This window comes from Phasianus colchicus, chromosome 5 (assembly GCF_987193195.1).
Source record: "Phasianus colchicus chromosome 5, bPhaCol1.hap1.1, whole genome shotgun sequence".
Taxonomy (NCBI): domain Eukaryota; kingdom Metazoa; phylum Chordata; class Aves; order Galliformes; family Phasianidae; genus Phasianus; species Phasianus colchicus.
In genome coordinates this window covers 60983348-61003142 of record NC_143440.1, presented here as the reverse complement: position 1 = coordinate 61003142, position 19795 = coordinate 60983348, and the positions used below count along the sequence as shown (strand labels likewise).

The 19795-nt window shown below is 48.5% G+C and overlaps 1 long non-coding RNA gene across 1 annotated transcript; it reads right to left on the bottom strand.

Moving 5' to 3' along the window:
* Nucleotides 1-1149: 1149 nt before the first annotated feature.
* LOC149917989 (uncharacterized) lies at nt 1150-3627 on the bottom strand. The gene is made up of 3 exons (XR_016467395.1): nt 2862-3627; nt 2587-2732; nt 1150-1951 (listed from the first exon to the last, which is right to left on the bottom strand). It is a non-coding gene; the product is annotated as an uncharacterized LOC149917989 (long non-coding RNA).
* Nucleotides 3628-19795: the final 16168 nt, after the last annotated feature.

Sequence of the window (19795 nt, the reverse complement as noted above, 5' to 3'; positions counted from 1 at the left end):
ATAACAAACCTCGGCAGATTCGCTGCGCAGAGCGATGTGAACGTACGTACGCCATTTCCGCGTGCCTGCGCGCATGCGTAATGCTGCCTGCGGCACCGAACATACGCGACCGCAATTCCACCGATTGGCCACGAGGGGGCACCAGAGACCGCGGAAACAACAGCTCCGACTGGACTGACGCGGAGCCGCGCCGCAGCTTCTGGCGCTCCGTTCCTTCTCTCTCGTGAGGGCAGAGGAAAAACGCAGTTAGGTGGGGGTTGAGGGAGGAGAAAATTACGTCAATTGGAACAAGATGAAGAAAAACAACGAAAACTTCTATGCCCAGCAAAACTCTGCTAAGTGCTTAAGAATATCGGTAAATAAATAAATAAAGTCATCATCAAATTGATTTTGTCATGCTTTTTTTTTTTTTTTTGAAGGCAACTGAGGTGATGAAAAAGCTGGTGTCAGTTGGACAGGAGGGCGCAGTGAAGCCAAGGATGGCAAGGAATGATTAACAATCCTTAACGTTGCAAAAGAAAACAAACAAAAAAAGCACCAGTAAAACAACTTCTGTACCTGGCCATGCAACTCTGAGATCCTGTCTGGGTCTCCCGGCGCTTGTAAATATCCACCGGGTCAATTTTGATATCGAGCGATTTGTTGTCAGTTCTTCCATTCACAGTCAGTGCCAGGATCTGCCGCCGCAGGGCGTTCTGACCATGGGCACCACTGCTGAACTGTTTCAATATCAGTGGGATTCCCAGGCACGGTTTCAAGGATTTGGTCTACTTTTGACCCAAAGGGAGAATTAATATGAAATATGAGGTATGCATAAGTCATCATGAGGCGTGTTTCTCAGCATCACCTTTGGGAAACAAAGGATTTTTCATAAAAGTCTCAATACAGCAGTAAAATAGAACACTGTATAAAAACAATGAGAACGCTTTGTGAGCAGGCAAGGAGCTTTACGACCTCTGCCTGGGAAATCCAGAGCCACTTGCCCGCAGACTCCTCTTTGGCAGCTGTTCTAGATTCAGCTGAACATTCTGTTCCAGAGCACAACTCAAAACTACAGAGGAAACAAAGGGAGTTCTACACAGGCGGAATAAAAAGAATGCTATGTTTCTTCAGTATTGAAAAACCAACAACAGAAGCCATTCCCCAAATTCCACTGCAGGAAACATAGCGGCAGAGAAGAAAGCATCCATATTTCCCCGAACCAGTGCTCGGAGGAAAAAAGGAAAACAAACAAACAAACAAGTTTTATGTGTTACCTGTTTGAAGGCGTATACCACTCTCACTCTTTAAAAGCATTAAAGAAAAAAAAGTAAAATGCATAGAGTAATCTCTTCCAACAACACGTGCATTTGGCCTGGGCAGCAAAGGGCGCAGCTCTGTATCACAAAGAACCGAAGTCATAAGCACCAGGCTCCTAAGTTCCAGCCAAACCAACCAAACGTGCCTATGGACAGGCAGAATCCTTAAGTAGGACAGCCAGTAAAAACGTCAAACAAAGCACCCGATTCTCAGCCTTCTTGTTCCTTTTTGAAAATCCAGAGGTCTCTGTGTTAGCTCCACCTCTAGCCTGTAAAGCCCGAGCTCGCCGTCTGGGGGAAGTCCAAGGAAAGGTTGAGTTATTACAGCGAGTCCCCAGTAGGATTGACATTTTTTCTCGCCCCAGGTCTCAGTTCTTTTACACATGCGAGGTACCTCTCAGGGTCATCTGGTGGTCTTTTGATGAAGGCCATGTCTTTCTTGCTGTGCACACTTTGACCTGGTTCAAGCTGAAGGATGCTTGACTCACTCCAGGCAGTCGTCTTATCAGCTACAACTCCAGAATTCCATCCACCAATTTGCTGCTGCTTTGTTAATTTGTGGCCTTACTGTCCGAGCATGCTACCTTGCATTCCAGAGACAGGATAGCAAACAGTGTTGTTTGGAGAAACAGCAGACCCTCTTCCGTTGCCACCTGTTAAACACAATACAGTAATGAAGGCACTGCCCCACATATGCGGGGGCTGCACCCCGTGCACATTGCTCTTACGAGCAGCGCCGAAGCAAAACGCCAGGGGCTGTGAGACATGACGACACAAAGGAGTTTGGAGATCAGGGCACAGTCAGTACAGCTGGGAAGTCTGCCTGCTCAGCAGCTCCGGGGAAACTCAGCAAGTGCACCTGGTGGTACGATCCTCAGACTCTTAACTCATTAACACTAAAAGCGTTAGGTTTAGAGCTACGCTGTGGGTAGATATATTTACCTTTAGAGCTCCGCAAAGCTTGGGGTTCAGGTCAAGAAGAAAGTTAATGCTGCCTCCCAGCCCATCCCAGCAAGGCAAAGGCAAGCAGAACACCCAGGGCAGGCAAAGGCAAGGGCAAGGAAAACGCCATAGAGAACTGCCAAGGAAAGGGCAAGGGCAAAGAAAACGCCACAAGGTACACCCAAAAGAAAGCCAAGGCACGGGCAAGACTGCCGGGAAAGGCCAGAGTCAAGAACTCAGGAGGAAGAAAACAGGCAGACTATAGAGTAGCCTGCAGCACAGTAACACTGTTACTACATTGTAGTAAGCAATGGGTAAACACTGGTGGGGGTTACATTGTCCTTACCAGTTTGGGCAACCAGCAGCCAGTCAGCAAAGTCAGGGCATTCCAGGAAACGAGACTTTCTATTTCTCGCTGCTCTCATGAAGAGCCACAGATTTCTCGGTGCAGCTGTTACACCACCCAGGAGCACTGCGGTTCCCTGCCACCACCTGTTGATTGCAATACAATGATGAAGGCACTGTCCCGCACGTGCAAGGTAGCGCCTCCAGCACAGAAGTGCACTGCAGTGCCCCGTTCTCTGAGCAAGGCCGCTGTGCTCTGTGCACGATGCTGCTTACCAGCAGCACTGTAGCTGGTAACAGACAAGGAGAAGGCTGAGGTACTCGACAGTTCTGCCTCCGTCTTCTCTAACGTGTGCTCATCACACAGCCCTCAAATATTAGATTTGGCAGGTGGGGATTGAGGAAGCAGTGCCGTCCCTGCCACCCCCAGGTTCCAGTCCACCTGTAGAACCGGAAATCCAGGATTCTATAGGACCCGATTAGACGCATCACAGAGTCATAAGGGAGTTTGGTGATGTAGCTGCCAAGCCACTCTCAATGATATTTGAAAGGTCATGGCAATCAGGTGAAGTCCCCGGTGAATGGAGAAAAGGCAGCACCAACCATTTTTAAGAAGGGAAGAAAGAACGATCCTGGGAACTACCAACATAACAGTCTCACCTCCGTGCTGGGAAAGAGCACAGAGTAGATCCTCGTGGAAGTCGCGCTAAGGCACACACATGTCAGGGAGGTGACACAGGAGAACCAGCACGGCTTCACCAAGGGTAAATCCTGCTTGACTAATCCATTGGCTGTCTGTGATGGTGTCCCTAGACATCAATAGACAAGCGATGAGCCACTGATATCATCTACCAGGACTTCAGTAAGGCCTTTGACACAATACCCCGCAACATCCTTTTTTCCAAATCGGAAGGACACGGATTCGATGGGTGGACTGTTCAATGGACAAAGACCCGGGTGCAGGAGGGAGTCCAGAGAGCAGCGGTCAATGGCTCCATGTCTGGATGGCGACTGCTGATGAGTGGTGTCCCAAAGGGGTCCATGCTGGGACTGAGACTCTTCGATATCTTCGTCAGTGACATCACCAGCAGGATCGAGCGCACATATTTATAAGAACCCTAGGACCCTGGGGTGGTCGGCCACAACGTGCCCTGAGAACTATGCCCTGACATCTGTTACTACTGACAAATCTGTAAGGGAGGTCTAGGAGAGAACCAGACAAAACAGGAACAGAATACTTGTGTTCAGTATGCTCAAGTAGTGGAGACTGTATTACACTAAGCGAGGATGAAGAAAACGGCCACTGGGGCTGGGGGTTTTCTTAAGCTCAGGTCCCAGCCTGATACATGCACCACACTCTATCACCAGCCACGTAGCTTATTGGGCTGGAAGAATAAACCCCAGGGAGCAAGGCGAGCCCCTTGTGACCCCCATTCCATCTCTAAGTGAGTGTCCCACAGCCATCACAAAACCCACCTGCATACAAGGGATTCGTGGTGTTCTATTATCTGCTCCACAGATTTCACAGTGCTTAAACCACTAACTAGAAGAGCCCCAGGAACCCTTAAACCCCATCGAGCTGCAAAACAGAACAGGATCCAAAGAGACACGGAGCATAATTTAAATACGTGCCCTTAAACAATACTCAGCATGGGTGAAATTAATACGTGGCACAGGAGACACAGAGGGGACAGGGGGGCAGAAGACACAGGGAGGACTCCAGGACACAAACAGGACACAAGGACACAGAGGGAATGTGCCATAAAAAGAGTTGGGGCAACGTGGTAGCAGAGAAACCAAGTTTGGAGTCCCAGGTTGGAGATCATGCAAGGAGAATCACGAAAGAGGGAACAGAGACTTCACGGGAAGATATTCAACTTAAAAAGAGCTGCAAAGAAGATCTGGAGAACACAGAATCCCTTTACGGAAAAGCACATTAGCTCCAGGCATTTCCAGATTTGCAATGCTCAGTCAGCCAACCAGCATTACCTTGGGGCGATTGAAGCATTCCAGAAACGAGACAAGAGCAAACGAACGGAACAAACATCAGTCCCTCCATTACCAGTTCAGAGAAAGGGAGATAACCCCTTCATTCCCGTCAGAGAACAATTGAAGGGCATCATAAGGACAGGCATAGCAGAGATAGCTCCTTCAGTAGCTGACCCAGCTTAGGACCCCCTTAGAAAGGCAGAGACCAAAGCCCTGCAATAAAGAAACACCTCCTTCCAAGAACCAGAGCTCACCCAACAATCCACAGGAGGCAGTCTCCAGGAAGAAACCCTGCCTTTGGGGCTGCCAGCCCTTAAATGAGGTGAGGGAGGGGTGGAGCCAGGCTCAGCCCCATCTGGTCCCACAGGTGCACTGCATCCACCTGTGCTTGCAGGGCTACACCCCTCACCAGGTGCTCCGTCACTGCTTCAGGCTGTGATCTCAAAGTTCCCATAAAAGCATGAAGGAAAAAAAAAAGAAAAAAAAAAAAAGACGAGCTATGAAGGCCCACATATTTTGATTCCAGTCTGTCCTCAAAGGCTACTGGTGAAATTTCTAATAAGTAGGGGAGTACAAATTTCAGTACTAATGCAGCAAGGTGCTGAGAAGCTGTGTGTGCAGCCTGGACAGCAAAGGGCTGCGATTACAGTGTGAATGGAGCGAGTGCTGTCTGCCAAACTGTCGGGGTCAGCTTATGGCTTCCCAGTGAGAAACGTGTGTCATCTACTCGCACAGCAATTAAAGACCATTGTGAAATTATTTTAGGATTTGGTGTCCTCAGCGGGTGAACCTGGCACCTGCCCATATGGCAGCGTGTAGCCCTTTGGCTCAAACATCGATCCCAAAGCCCAAAGAAGTTGGGAGGCTGCAGCGTGCGTACTTCGTGCAGCCCCTGCGCACCTCAAGTCAGAGATCACTGACGTACTGCAGGACCCCATTTCTGCTGCGGCACGACGTGGGATTGCTGAAGTCACAGAACATTTGGAGAAAGGACAAAGCATCACAGAATGCAGTCCCCATGCAAGTTGCCCGCACGCGTGGGGCACAAGCCCCATTTTGGGGGCAATGACCCCCACTTGTGGGGCACTGCCCCCACCCCACTGTCACAGACGAGGACACCATCACCCCACTGCGCACGGCCATCAACTTCTCCCAGGACTCCACGCACCCCACAGGCATCCCTATCCCTGTCAACCCCATGGTGACATTGACCCGGAGCGAAGTTGGCCAGGGGGCACGGGGGGACTTGAGGGGACATGGGGTTGACGTGTGGGGTCAGAGCCACAGAAATGAGAGGAGATAACACAGGGAGGTAGCAGGCGGTACCAGGAGGTGCCAGTGACATTCAAGCAGACATTCAGCCTCCTTACCGTGCAGCTGCGGGAAACAGTCCAGCAGCTCAAGGAGGCCTCTTCCACATCCAGAGAGGCAGATTTTATTTGCAATTGCAATGGCGGGCGTCCCGCAAGCAGGAGCGCACCTATGGACACAAGATGACAATCTTTATACCCTGTTTTTCCCTTTATCCATCCCCTGCCCAGTTTCCCCATTTGCTGGGTGCTCCAGGTTCACAATCTTATCAGTTTACGTTTGTTGATTCGTGTGTTATCTGGTGTCAGTCAGCAGCCATCCTGTTGTTTCCAAGAAGTCTCAGTGCTCTTCTTGTCATCGTATCGATATGGTGTTTGTCTCCAAAGTCTTCGTTAAACAAAGAGCACTGGGGGGGGATGATGGCAGGCCTTCAGATGTCTCTTCAGGCGCTTCCTCGGGCATACCATGACTTGTTCTCCGGTTTGATCTCGTGCAGGATATTCTTGCAGTGTGTGTGACAAAATATACATATATACACCTATATACAGAGCGGCATTCCTGGGAAGATTTGGCTAGAGGATAAGTGATGCAAACTATCCGAGATCTTCCCCAAGTTAAGTAGAAGGACTCCCAAAAAGAACTATGACAACGGAGTTCATGAAATAAAAAATATTATCCAATTCTAATGCAGAAACAACATTTGATTCCCACAATTCCCCCCCTTTTTCTTTTTTCATACACTGTTGCTTTCTGCAATTTTTAAAGTTTCACTTTTATAGACATCTCCCTCTTCTCCACTTTCTTTATTTCCCATCTCCTCTAATACCATCATTTTATCCAAATGTGGTGACTCCATTGGTGTTTGCTTCAATAGTGCTGTCTCGATCAATCACTGTACCAGTCCCCTCACACAGGGAATAACACAGCAACCAGTGGCCATCAGGGCTCCTGCTACTACTATGAAAGAAGTAAACGTGGATACAATCACCCCATTCCATTCACCAAACCAGGACTCCAACCATCCAGTGATAGAAGTATCCCCGATTTTTCTGCCAGTTCATTGGCAAGGGTGGTAAGCCCTTGCAATGCCTTAGTTATTGTATCACCTGGAGCTGTGTTATTGGGATGAAGGTGCAACAACCGGTACCCAGCATTACACATACACCCTTTTTTTTTTTTTTTTTTTTTTTTTCTCCCAGCTTGTATCATATCTTAGGAGATTCTATTTTCCCAGGCCATCCTACTTATGGCATCTAACTGTTCTGCAGTTCCCTTTATTGCACTCTTTTGTATAGTTTGTAAATCTCCACTGATTATAACAAATGTAGTTAATCCAATCTACATTCTTGTTGATCATCACCCACAAGGACAGTAACTCAAACCCTGCAACAATTTGATTTCTCGCCTTAAAATCATCAGGGACAACAAGAAGTGAAAAGTTTAAGCCCTTAGCTTGCCCACATACCAAACAATTACTGATATAAGTATACTTTGCAATGATGTTTTTCACAAGAGATACATAAACATTTACATCAAATGCTGCACTTAATCAAATGAACATTTCTAACAATTATCCCATTGTATTTGAGGGACCTTCTTAACCACTGCTGTGCGGGATGTTAGCAGCACTGGAACAGATTTACCCACCTTGATTTCAGGGGCAAATGTGAAAGACATCTGCTATATACACATAATCTCTTGTTAAAATATTATGTATCAAGCCGTCAAGGCCTTGGGCTCTAGTTCCTAGAACCAGTTTCTCTATTTCCTGAAGCTGTTCTTGTAGACTTACCACATGCTCAGTATTTCACTCCCTACCTGGGTAGAGATCCTGTTTGTACAACATAAGGCCTTTTGTACAGTATTTTGAAAGACTTAACCCCTCTTTGGCTCTAGGTTTCATTCTGCTCCTAAGGAGAGCCAAAGGCAACAACTTTGGCCAGGATAGTCCAGCTTCCTGGCCCAGTTTTACAACCTGTGATTTAATTAGATAGTTCATCTTTTCCACCTGACCACGCGCCTGTGGTCTGTGTGATATGTGCAATTGCCAATTTATTCCCAATGCTTACTGACCTGTTGGACAATCTCTGCAATAAAGTGAGTTCCCTTGTTGAAGGGTATTGCTGCAGGACACCCACTTGGTATAATCTCCTGCAGCAATACCTTTCATTTTTTTGGTTTTATTGGTCCTGCAAGGGAATGCTTCTGGCCACCCTGAAAAGGGTATTTGTTAGAACTAGCATATACCGAAACCCTCCTTTTTCCTGGCAGTTCTGAAAAAAATCAATTTGCAACTGTTGTCCTAAAAGATTCCCTTTCCCAACAAGCCCCTCTTGTACCCAGTCCTGGTACTAGGACTGTACAGTTACTTTCTGATGTCTGTACCCCCTTGTGTTTTATTATGTTCCCTTAGAGCCAATTTCTATAAAATAATAAAGAGCACGACAATGTGTCCATCTGGGTGTGCACCCACCTGTCAGCTTGCTCTCTTCCCTTCTAAATTATTAATTAGATTTCTATCCTCTCTACAATACCTTAGAGGTTCTGATTAAGGTTCAGATATTTTAAGTTTACCGCCTGGAATTAAAGCCAGTTCACCGATTTCTTTTCCTTCAGCTGCCTGTTCTGCCACCTGATCCACCATCATATTCCCAGTTTCCTGTACAGTGTCACTCTTCTGATGTCCTTTACAATGTACGACAGCCACGCTGCTCCTTGGTAGATTTACATCATGCTGAATTTGTTTTCCATGTGTGTAAGAAAACCTCGCTCTTTCCAGATGGTACCATGAGTGGGTACCACCCCAAAAGCATATTTAGCATCTGTCCATATATTTAAGGTTCTTGTCAAGGCAGTTATTTCAGCCTTCTGAGCAGAAGTCCCCACAGGTAATGGTTTTGCTTCAATTACCTTGTCAGTAGCCATTACTGCATATCCTGCCTTACAGTTTCCTTGTCTCACAAAGCTGCTTCCGTCAGTGAATTCAGGAATCCTCAGCGTTGTCCAGCGGTTCCTCCTGTAGGTCTGACCAACTGGCATAGACAGCCTCCCTGCAGTGCACACTGCTGGCTTGGAGGTAGCTCTGTGTTGATGCTCTGGGTATTCAGCAAACTGCTTCCTTCTCTTTGATCAGTTGTGCTTTCTGTTGAGAAACTTGATAGCCATTTAAATCAAGAAATTCAGCAAACTCACAGTCCACTGTACACAGTCCTCCTTTGTTACCGTAGTCTCCACGTACTGCAGTGAAGTTCCACTGTGAGATGGAGGAACCCAAATCTCAGGCTCACGAGTTGACCAGTTCTCAAAAATCACTGGGCTGTTCTCACAACCCTGGGTAACACTGTCCAGGTTAGCTGAATTTTTCTTATTTATTTATCTATATATATATATGTGTATTTTTAATTTATTTTTTTTTTTTCCTTCTTCCCATATTGGAGTTTTCCTATTCAAAGGCAAATAATCGTAGACTTTCTTTGGCAAAACCAGGCAGGAAAAGGTGTACTTCAAATCCAGAACGGTAAACCCCGCCTACTTATTCCTTAACTTGGTTAATAAAGATATACACCACGGGTTGTATATATTCAACATTTCTATTAATTGCCCTCAAAGCTTGAACCAAACTATAGCTCTTGCCATCCAATTTTTCATTTGCAAGATTGGGGTGTTCTATTTGGATTTCTATCCAATTAATAATCCAAAATTCAAAAAGTTATTTATTATTTCTTTTATCCTCCTGCAATCTTGTATCCTTAAAGAGCACTGCTTTACCCTGGTTGGGCTGGCTCCCATCTTTAACTTAACTTTTATTGGGCTGCATTTTTGGCTCTGCCAGGCATTCCTGATGCCTGCAATCCTGTGTACGCCTGATTTAGGATTTACCTAACTTCTGGGGGTACAACATTGCTTTTCCCAGTTTGTGTTAAAGCCAGACTTAAAATTTTCCGTCAATTGGTCTTGCTTGACACTTAGCTCCAATTTTCTCTACTGAATTTAATCTCTACATTCAACTGTTCTAACACATCATGCCCAAGTAATGGTTTTGGAGAACCTGGCATGTACAAGAATTTGTATAATCCTACTTGTTCTCCTAACCTGTATTTAATTGGTCCCCCAAAAGTAAACTTCTCTTGCCAGAGTTCCTACAACTATTACAAAAATCATCTACAGGTAATAATTCTTGATGTAGCACAGAGTAAGAGGCACCCGTATCAGAAAATAAGTGTCTTGACCCTGCTTCCCCAGCTGCCTTCGGTCCAGTGGGGGTGGAACTCTCCCTGAGCCCTTCCAGGCTCCCCCTTACCTCTTCTTCTAGGTAAGGACATCCCTGTTACACCCTGCTCAACTTTGCCTTCCTCAGTCCGTGTTTTTCCCAAACCCTTTTCACTTTCCAGACTTTCATCATTACTAAAATATAATGTTAGTAATTTCTGTTTCACATCCGCCCCTCCCCTCCCCTCCCCTCCCCTCCCCTCCCCTCCCCTCCCCAGGCTTCCAGTGCTTACACTGGGATGTCGGGTTTCCCGAGATCTCTGCAGATGACAGCTATTCTCACTCTCACTGTCCCGTCCCATCCCCATTCACAATTAATACACCCCGCACAGTTACAGCGGGAGGCTCCGGCCCCCAGCCCTCTCTCTCGCACCGAGTTGTTCTTACAAGCCGCGGTGGGGGGGGTAGTGTGGGGGATGTGTTCTCGTGCCGACCCAAACTCTAATATCTCAAACTCACTGTTTTCCTTAACCTTTTTGCCGTTGTTTTTTGTTTGTTTGTTTGTTTGCTTTTCCACAATTCCACCATTTGTACACCCTCAATTACATTTCCATATACCATTACCAATTGCACCATTAACAACTGCACTTCCATATATCATCAAGACAGTTTCTCCCACTGCCTTCCAAATCCACAAATCAAACAATACAGTTCTTCACCTTCAACAAACACCCAGCACTTGGTCTTATGATTAGGGCACTCAATTATAAAACCGGTCCCTTTACTCCATTTATGTTCCTGATTTCTTATTCGGTATTCCCCCTGGCTCACCAGCAGTGTTTCTCCAGTGAGCCAAAATACAACCCAGGGGGTCTTCCCGGTATCACTTTAGACACCCTTTGTTCCACAACAGCCTCGTACATGACATAACATAACATAACACAACACTTTCACGACAGAAACATTTAACAATCACAAAGACAGCGACAATAATCAGTACAATTTATCCTCAGGATCCTTCCTCTCTCTTCCTCCCTGCAGGGCCCAACCTTCCCTCTGTATTCATTTCCCACACTTGCATAGTTGCCCACCTCCTTCTTCAATAAACAACATATCAATGATAAACATCATTTCCATCCACGAGTAGAAATTAGGCCCTAGAAATTGATCTAATTGTTCTACTACACTTCTAAGATCCTCAACTAAGGAATTCTTCTTGAAACTCCTAACTTTTCTTCTAGTAAAAACAGCAGGCATTAGCATACCCTATTTCCCTTGACCTAAGGAGACTGCCCTAAGAGGATAAAGTGAAGTATTAGTAAGGTCAGTGTTGGGGAAAGGAAAACTCTCCAGGTCCCATTCACATTACTCCAACTCCCTCAGTAATCGAGAGTGCATCCTCTCTCCAGAACCCTGCTCAGGATCATCAGCACAGCCACTCTCCTTCTCTGGAGATGTCACTGCCGCTTCCACTGCTTTAGAAATTAAAGGGGGGGGGAGTTATATAAGGGATCCCATTTATGATTTTTCTGCTTCTCTTTCCTTTTTCTTTTGAACTTCAACTCCTTCTTGTGAGGAACGTTTTTTTTTACTTCATACACCCATTCAGCAACATAAGCCAATTCTGTTTCAGAAAAAGGAGTCTTACTGATTACATATAAATACAAAGTCTGACAGGCCCAATCTCCGTCAGACCCCTATTTTGGTCAAAATCATGATTTTCCCTGTAGTAGCTCTCTAGGCTATGTCTGTGTACAGTATTTAAACATCTTTTCCCCGTTCTTTTCCCCAGTCTGGGGATTATTTTCCAATTCTGAAGCTTCTTTCCCAAGCTGCAATCTCTAGGCACGAATTTGGGGACCCTTCTCCCCTGTTCTTCGGAGCTCCTATTCCCCATCCCTCCGGAATGCTGCTGTGAACTCCCCAGCTCACAGGTTACCACACTCCGATTCTCGGATCTAGGGCCAATCCCTCTGGAGCACCTCGCTCCGATTCTCGGATTAATAGGGGTGTACTGCTGGCACTTCGTCAAGTGTCCAGGGTACCGCACACCAACAGCTCCCTGCCGAGACTCTTCCTTTTACCAACACAGCTTCGTCCGTCCCTGGCCGTGCCCCTCGTGGGACAACAGAACCGCAAATCGGGACTCAGCACTCGCTTCACACTGAAAGCGCGTCTCAGTCACACACACTCACTCGAGTCTCCACCGACCCCCAAGGCAAGAATCAAACTCCCTTACCTTGGTCCGCGCACAAAGTTACCAGGTCTCCAGGGATCAATACCCATGCCTACCTGCCCCGTGGCTTTCACAGAGCACACCTTCATGAAACAGCCTCGGTTTCTTATCGGGTGTCCCAAGGAGTCACCTCACTACACAGACAGAACCGCTGAAATCAGCGGGTGCACCTATCCTGTCCAGGGCAGTAGGGAGACCTCCAAAGAGGTGATAATAATCCCAGACGAGTCCCAAATTGTTGGAAACATCCAAATACTTTTTGTCAGGATGGTATCTCTGATAACAGCAGATTTTATTCGCGATTGCAATGGCGGGCGTCCTGCAAACAGGAGCGCACCGGGGGGGATGATGCCAGGCCTTCAGATGTCTCTTCAGGCGCTTCCTCGGGCATACCATGACTTGTTCTCCGGTTTGATCTCGTGCAGGATATTCTTGCAATGTGTGTGACAAAATATACATATATACACCTATATACAGAGCGGCATTCCTGGGAAGATTTGGCTAGAGGATAAGTGATGCAAACTATCCGAGATCTTCCCCAAGTTAAGTAGAAGGACTCCCAAAAAGAACTATGACAACGGAGTTCATGAAATAAAAAATATTATCCAATTCTAATGCAGAAACAACATTTGATTCCCACAACACCACCTCCTATCCGTCTCCCTCAGAGATTCCCAGGAGCACCTCAGGCTGCTGCTTTCTTGTGACAGCCTGGCCATCTGCCCCAGCAGCTCCTTAAGCAGAGTACACCTGCAACTAGCTTCCTTTAACTGGCTCGTAGGTATGGTGAGATAGTTCCTTTACGGGAATCTAAATGGAAATCACAATGAGTTGGATGGCATCCTGCTTTTCTTCTCCAGTGCCAGAGAAGTCCACATATTCCAGCACCACAAAAGGTCATGCACACAGCCCAGTGCTGCGGAAGGCAGTTCTGTCCAACACTGCGACATCTCTGCCACCCAACGCAGCTTGAAGCCACCGTGCCTCAGCCTCCATTTTGAGCTGGGGCCAGAAGGCCGCCCCGCCCCATAGCCCCACCCTCCCTTCATTGTGAGTTAGGCCGGAAGGCTGCACTGCCCCACCCTCCATTATGTGCCAGGCAGGCACACAGCATAGAAGACTGTGGGCGCACCCCCCCACGGCATTCACTGTCTGCACACCCTTGCGACAGGGACGAGAGGCAGTGGGCGCTACGGGGTCAGGGGCAGCTGTCCTTGCAGGCCCCAGGAAGGAAAGTAGCTTTCAGCGGCCTTCGGCCACAGCTTTTGGAGGCTGAGGGTCTCTTCAGGTCCCTGCGACCATGCCGCAGAGACAGGCAAAGTGCTGCCAGCCCTCTCTGCGCCGGGGCCCGGCCCAGCCCCCTGCCTGCCCCGCACAGCAGGAGGAGCACAGGCGGGAGCTGGAGGCGCTGCGGGCCCAGCTGGAGGGCGAGCGGCTTCGCTCCCAGGAGATGCAGCGCCGCCGGGCCGTCGAGAGACGTGAGCTGCAGGAGGCGGCAGAGCGGGAGCGGCAGCTCCTGGCCGACCGACTGCGCTCCAACTGGGAGCGACAGCGGGCATCAAAGCTGCAGCACCTGCGGGAGCAGAGCCAGAGGCAGCGGGAGGCGGACATCCGCCAACTGCTGCAGATGAAGGAGGCCCAGCTCCGCCAGACGCAGGAGGGGCTGCAGCAGCGGTGCAACAATGCCAACCGCCAGGTACGGGATCTGCTGCGGCAGCTAGCAAAGGAGCTGCTGAGTGGCAAGAGCAGCAGAGAGGCCCACAGACTGCAGCAGGAAGTCCAGCGGCAGCTCTGCAGGAAGCCCGGTGCAGAGCAGGCCGCCCATGTCCTGCGCCTCCAGCGCGAACTGCAGGAGCAGAGGAGACGCTTCCTGCACTACATCCTGGAGCACGGACAGGGGCAGCCGCCCACCTCCTGCAACGGGGCCAGGGCTGCAGCCGCTGGGCCACGCACACGGCAAAGGCCAGCCTGCCATCGGGCTGTAGCAGAAGCGGGTGTTCAGGCTGCAGAGCAACAAGAGGCCTGCCCACCTGAGCACAGGGAGCTGCGGGAGCAGAGTGCCCATCTGCTGAGGGCACTGAAGGACTTGCAGAGACAATGCAGCCTCCTTAGAGAGGAGAACTGCCTGCTGAGGAGCAGAAGCTCTCAGCAGATGAGGGAGGAGGTGGAGCGGCTCAAGGACAAGACGCATACGCTCAGCCTCCTTACCAAGCAGCTGCGGGAAACAGTCCGGCAGCTCAAGGAGGCCTCTTCCACATCCAGAGAGGCCGCAGAAAAGGCAGAGGAAGCCAACCAGCTGCAGGGGCAGCATTTGGAAAAGGAGACTGGGAAAAAGCTGGAGCCACACGGAAATCCAGAACAGGAATGGCTGGAGAAGTCGGGAGGGTGGCTGATGGCAAGCTGCAGCCTGCATTCTCGCAGATTATCACCACCACTAATTCGAAGATTCATAGCTCGTCACAGCTACAATCCTTTTGAGGGCCCTAATGAGGACCCAGAAAACGAGCTTCCACTGACTGCTGGACAATACCTTTACATCTTTGGAGACGTAGATGAAGATGGCTGGTTTCTGGGAGAGCTGACGGATGGCACAAGAGGACTGGTCCCTTCCAATCTGGTGGAAGAAGTTTCAGATGATGACCTGGATACGACTGTGCCTCCACAGCTTCGTGATCTCCTGCTGGATACCGATGATGACGAGCAACTAGGCAGCAGGAGCGGTGGCAGAAAGTGATGGTCACCATCCAGAAATCTGTGTCCGTGTATTGGCTGAGCCTGGGGGATGCGGAGATTCCTCTCCATAATACAGCAGCATCCCATCAAGATTCCATATTTTCATCCACATAGATGAAGGCTACCTCCTGCTCCACTTGATGTTCAACTGGAGCATGGTCCATCGGCACAAAGACCTTGAAAATTTATCAGTTGTATGACTGAGAATTTACTACATTTGGACTAAAAAAAAAATCTAAAAAAAAATTAAAAACCCCATAAAATAACCAAACTCAAAAAGCATGTGAAGTCTTCTTGTTTTCTGGCAGTCCGCTTTTGTAAAGGTATGAGGAAATCAAGAGGCTGAGGAAAGCCTCCAAAGTCTTTCTCAAGCACACTACCTACAAGTATTGGAATCGAGAGAGAAAGGAATCATTACTGCTTGCTTCTGTTCTTCGGGATACCTGAAGTACCTTGGAAGGCCACACTTCCTGAGCAGTATAAACATTCTGTCCCAAAGCAGCTCTTTGACCGTTTCCACTGGGTGATAAGGCATAGCGCTTGCATCATCTGAAGGCACGGACTCAGGTGCAAATCCAAATCCTTAACTGCAGGTCCTTACATTCTATACATACATGCTCAAGCTCCCTCTTGTAATTTTCCATCCATCCCTACGTGTCAGCAGAGCGCTTAACAAGTCTCCTTTAGTCTAGACACCAACTGCGCACACAAGTGAGACACAGCTGCACCATTCCTAGAAAAACAGCTTTACAATTTCCCATAATAAAGTACCCGGCTCGCTCATATCCAACTTACTATAGGACACAGATTTATGCCTTATTTGCCCATCTCTGATATTGATAGCACCTGCCAGCCCCCAGAAATTACTATTTTAACACAAGGCCCAGAGGCAAAAACAACAGAATCCTACTAGAAATCATTCCGGTCAATGAGAATAGTTTTCTGCTGCGCCTGTTTTGAAAACCCATGTAATCAGTGACACGTGAAAATACGTGAACAATAGTCACCGCATCTCTGCGGCACTACCTGAAAATATAAATTTGCTGGAAAGCATTAAGGTTTGAATCTCAGGGTTACCAAGTGCTTTGGTACAAAGCCAGCATTCATCCGCCCTATACCACGGTGAGGCATTAAATTACCAGAAGGAGCAACTCCACCTATTTCACTGATTACACTTTCGTCTTGGCCATACGTAATAGCTCAACTCTCTGCAACCAGCAGAGAAGACTGACCAGGCTTTAGGAAACGACATATTCATTGGCATCAGAGAGAGGCCTTTCTGACACTGACTTTTTTCACACAGCTCAGCTATCTCAAATGCCCACCCCCTGCCCCCTACACCCGGAAAAAAAAACAGACAGACCCAAACAAAAAACACTTGCACATTGGACTCCTTGGGCTTGAGAGAGGCTTAACTGGCTTAACTTCTATTGTGCGCTAGTAACACGGAGCGCAAGAAAAGCTTTCCAAAGGGAATGAGCTGGAAACTGGGTATGTGAACAAGTAATCCTCAAAAAAGGAGCGCCTGCCGCAGCTGGCTGGGGAGGGCCTGCGTATACCCCGTGCCCTTGTGGGCTATCTGTCCAGCTGCAGGAGGACCAGAGAAGGGCAGCTGAAAAGATGAAAAGCTGCAGCTGAGCCTGATAGACCCACACAACTCTCGGGCCATCTTGCCGATGGCAGCTGTGACGCATCGATTCGTTCTATGCAGGTGAATTAATTTTTTCCATCTGCAAACTTAGGTGGACAACTGCAGTTTTCGTTAGTCTTTGTGGAAACGCTGTAATGGTCCACACTAATCTCAAAACAGCAACTCTGTGCTGTGACTGCCTGCGTAGACCTGCTGGGGCCTAACACTACCCATTTTAGGGCATAAAAAAGAATAAAAAGCCAAAAATGAAACCTGGAGTTGAAGAAAGGCCCTTGGGAAAAAATACATTAAAAGTAGGAACAAGACAGAGGCTGAGTGAACAGTAATATGGCCCCGCACTTTCTGCCAATGGGCTTTAATTTCGTTATCGTTAAATTTGCCGGGCAGTTGCATTTTGGTCTGTGAACATTTAGAAACAATGCAACAGATGCTGGCAAAAAGAAAAAAAAAAAAACACAACTTATTTTTTCACAGCTACTTATAAGCACTTAGCAGAGCTTGCCTGGGTTTGGCTAGTCTCTCTCTTTTTTTCTTCGTCTTTCCCCCCACAACGCCCCCGCTTCTAACTTCGTGCTCTTCTCCCGCCATCACAAGACAGAGAGAACGGGTCGCCAGGGGAGAAAAACGCGGGTCAATCCCGTCAGAAAAGTTCTTTCCGCGGTCTTTGCTGCCACCTCGTGGCCCATGCGCGGAACTGCCGCTGTCTGTCGCCGCGTCCCGCAAGCAGCACAACGCATGCGCGTACAAATGCGGAAGTGGCGTTTTAACCGCTCTGCGCAGTTAATGCGCCGCTCTCTATGGTGATCAGTCCTCCAGCTAATAGCGACCGTGCGCCCGTCCACTTAAAGACTGCAAATGTTTCGACAGCCCACGACGGGGACGGGCAAGCAGTCGATTCCCGGACCGCCGGCCCAGCGATATTCTCCCCCTTCTAATCCAGGATGCCCCTCGTCTATTTCCGCCCTTTTATGCCCAAGCCCACGCGGAAGCGGACCGGTTGGGCTCACAGCTGCCCCTCAGCGCCTCGTGGCATCCAACTTCCTCTCCGCCCCGGTGAACCAGCAGAGTCCCTTTCCACCCCCAGCCCTGCACCGTCAGCGGCAGTGGAACGCGAGCAGCTCGGAGATTCGCGGTCGCGGTACTGGCGTGCAGCAGCACCGACGCGGCAGCAACCCGCGACCAGCGAGCCTCGGGAGAGCAACGCGCACGCGCGAGCCCGGGCACTGCAGTGCGCATGTGCCGGTAGCGGCTCGGCGCTACGCATGCGCCCCTCTCGGCAGAGCACTACGCGTGCCCAAGCCTAGACGCTGCACTGCGCAAGCGCCACCCTCCGCACCGCACTACGCATGTGCCTGTTCCCGAGGCAGGCTCGAGCGTCGAACCGTCCGAGGAAGTAGACAAGGAGCACTTCCGACAGCAAGAGAGAAAACCGTTGCTGAGCCAGCAGGAATTGACTGCTCGACTGCATCTCAGGGCTTGGTAGATTTGAAAGCTATTTATGAGTTCTCTGGCGCATGCGTGCTGTTGCCTGGAGGACTAACCATAACAAAGCTCGGCAGATTCGCTGCGCAGAGCGATGTGAACGTACGTACGCCATTTCCGCGTGCCTGCGCGCATGCGTAATGCTGCCTGCGGCACCGAACATACGCGACCGCAATTCCACCGATTGGCCACGAGGGGGCACCAGAGACCGCGGAAACAACAGCTCCGACTGGACTGACGCGGAGCCGCGCCGCAGCTTCTGGCGCTCCGTTCCTTCTCTCTCGTGAGGGCAGAGGAAAAACGCAGTTAGGTGGGGGTTGAGGGAGGAGAAAATTACGTCAATTGGAACAAGATGAAGAAAAACAACGAAAACTTCTATGCCCAGCAAAACTCTGCTAAGTGCTTAAGAATATCGGTAAATAAATAAATAAAGTCATCATCAAATTGATTTTGTCATGCTTTTTTTTTTTTTTTGAAGGCAACTGAGGTGATGAAAAAGCTGGTGTCAGTTGGACAGGAGGGCGCAGTGAAGCCAAGGATGGCAAGGAATGATTAACAATCCTTAACGTTGCAAAAGAAAACAAACAAAAAAAAAACACCAGTAAAACAACTTCTGTACCTGGCCATGCAACTCTGAGATCCTGTCTGGGTCTCCCGGCGCTTGTAAATATCCACCGGGTCAATTTTGATATCGAGCGATTTGTTGTCAGTTCTTCCATTCACAGTCAGTGCCAGGATCTGCCGCCGCAGGGCGTTCTGACCATGGGCACCACTGCTGAACTGTTTCAATATCAGTGGGATTCCCAGGCACGGTTTCAAGGATTTGGTCTACTTTTGACCCAAAGGGAGAATTAATATGAAATATGAGGTATGCATAAGTCATCATGAGGCGTGTTTCTCAGCATCACCTTTGGGAAACAAAGGATTTTTCATAAAAGTCTCAATACAGCAGTAAAATAGAACACTGTATAAAAACAATGAGAACGCTTTGTGAGCAGGCAAGGAGCTTTACGACCTCTGCCTGGGAAATCCAGAGCCACTTGCCCGCAGACTCCTCTTTGGCAGCTGTTCTAGATTCAGCTGAACATTCTGTTCCAGAGCACAACTCAAAACTACAGAGGAAACAAAGGGAGTTCTACACAGGCAGAATAAAAAGAATGCTATGTTTCTTCAGTATTGAAAAACCAACAACAGAAGCCATTCCCCAAATTCCACTGCAGGAAACATAGCGGCAGAGAAGAAAGCATCCATATTTCCCCGAACCAGTGCTCGGAGGAAAAAAGGAAAACAAACAAACAAACAAGTTTTATGTGTTACCTGTTTGAAGGCGTATACCACTCTCACTCTTTAAAAGCATTAAAGAAAAAAAAGTAAAATGCATAGAGTAATCTCTTCCAACAACACGTGCATTTGGCCTGGGCAGCAAAGGGCGCAGCTCTGTATCACAAAGAACCGAAGTCATAAGCACCAGGCTCCTAAGTTCCAGCCAAACCAACCAAACGTGCCTATGGACAGGCAGAATCCTTAAGTAGGACAGCCAGTAAAAACGTCAAACAAAGCACCCGATTCTCAGCCTTCTTGTTCCTTTTTGAAAATCCA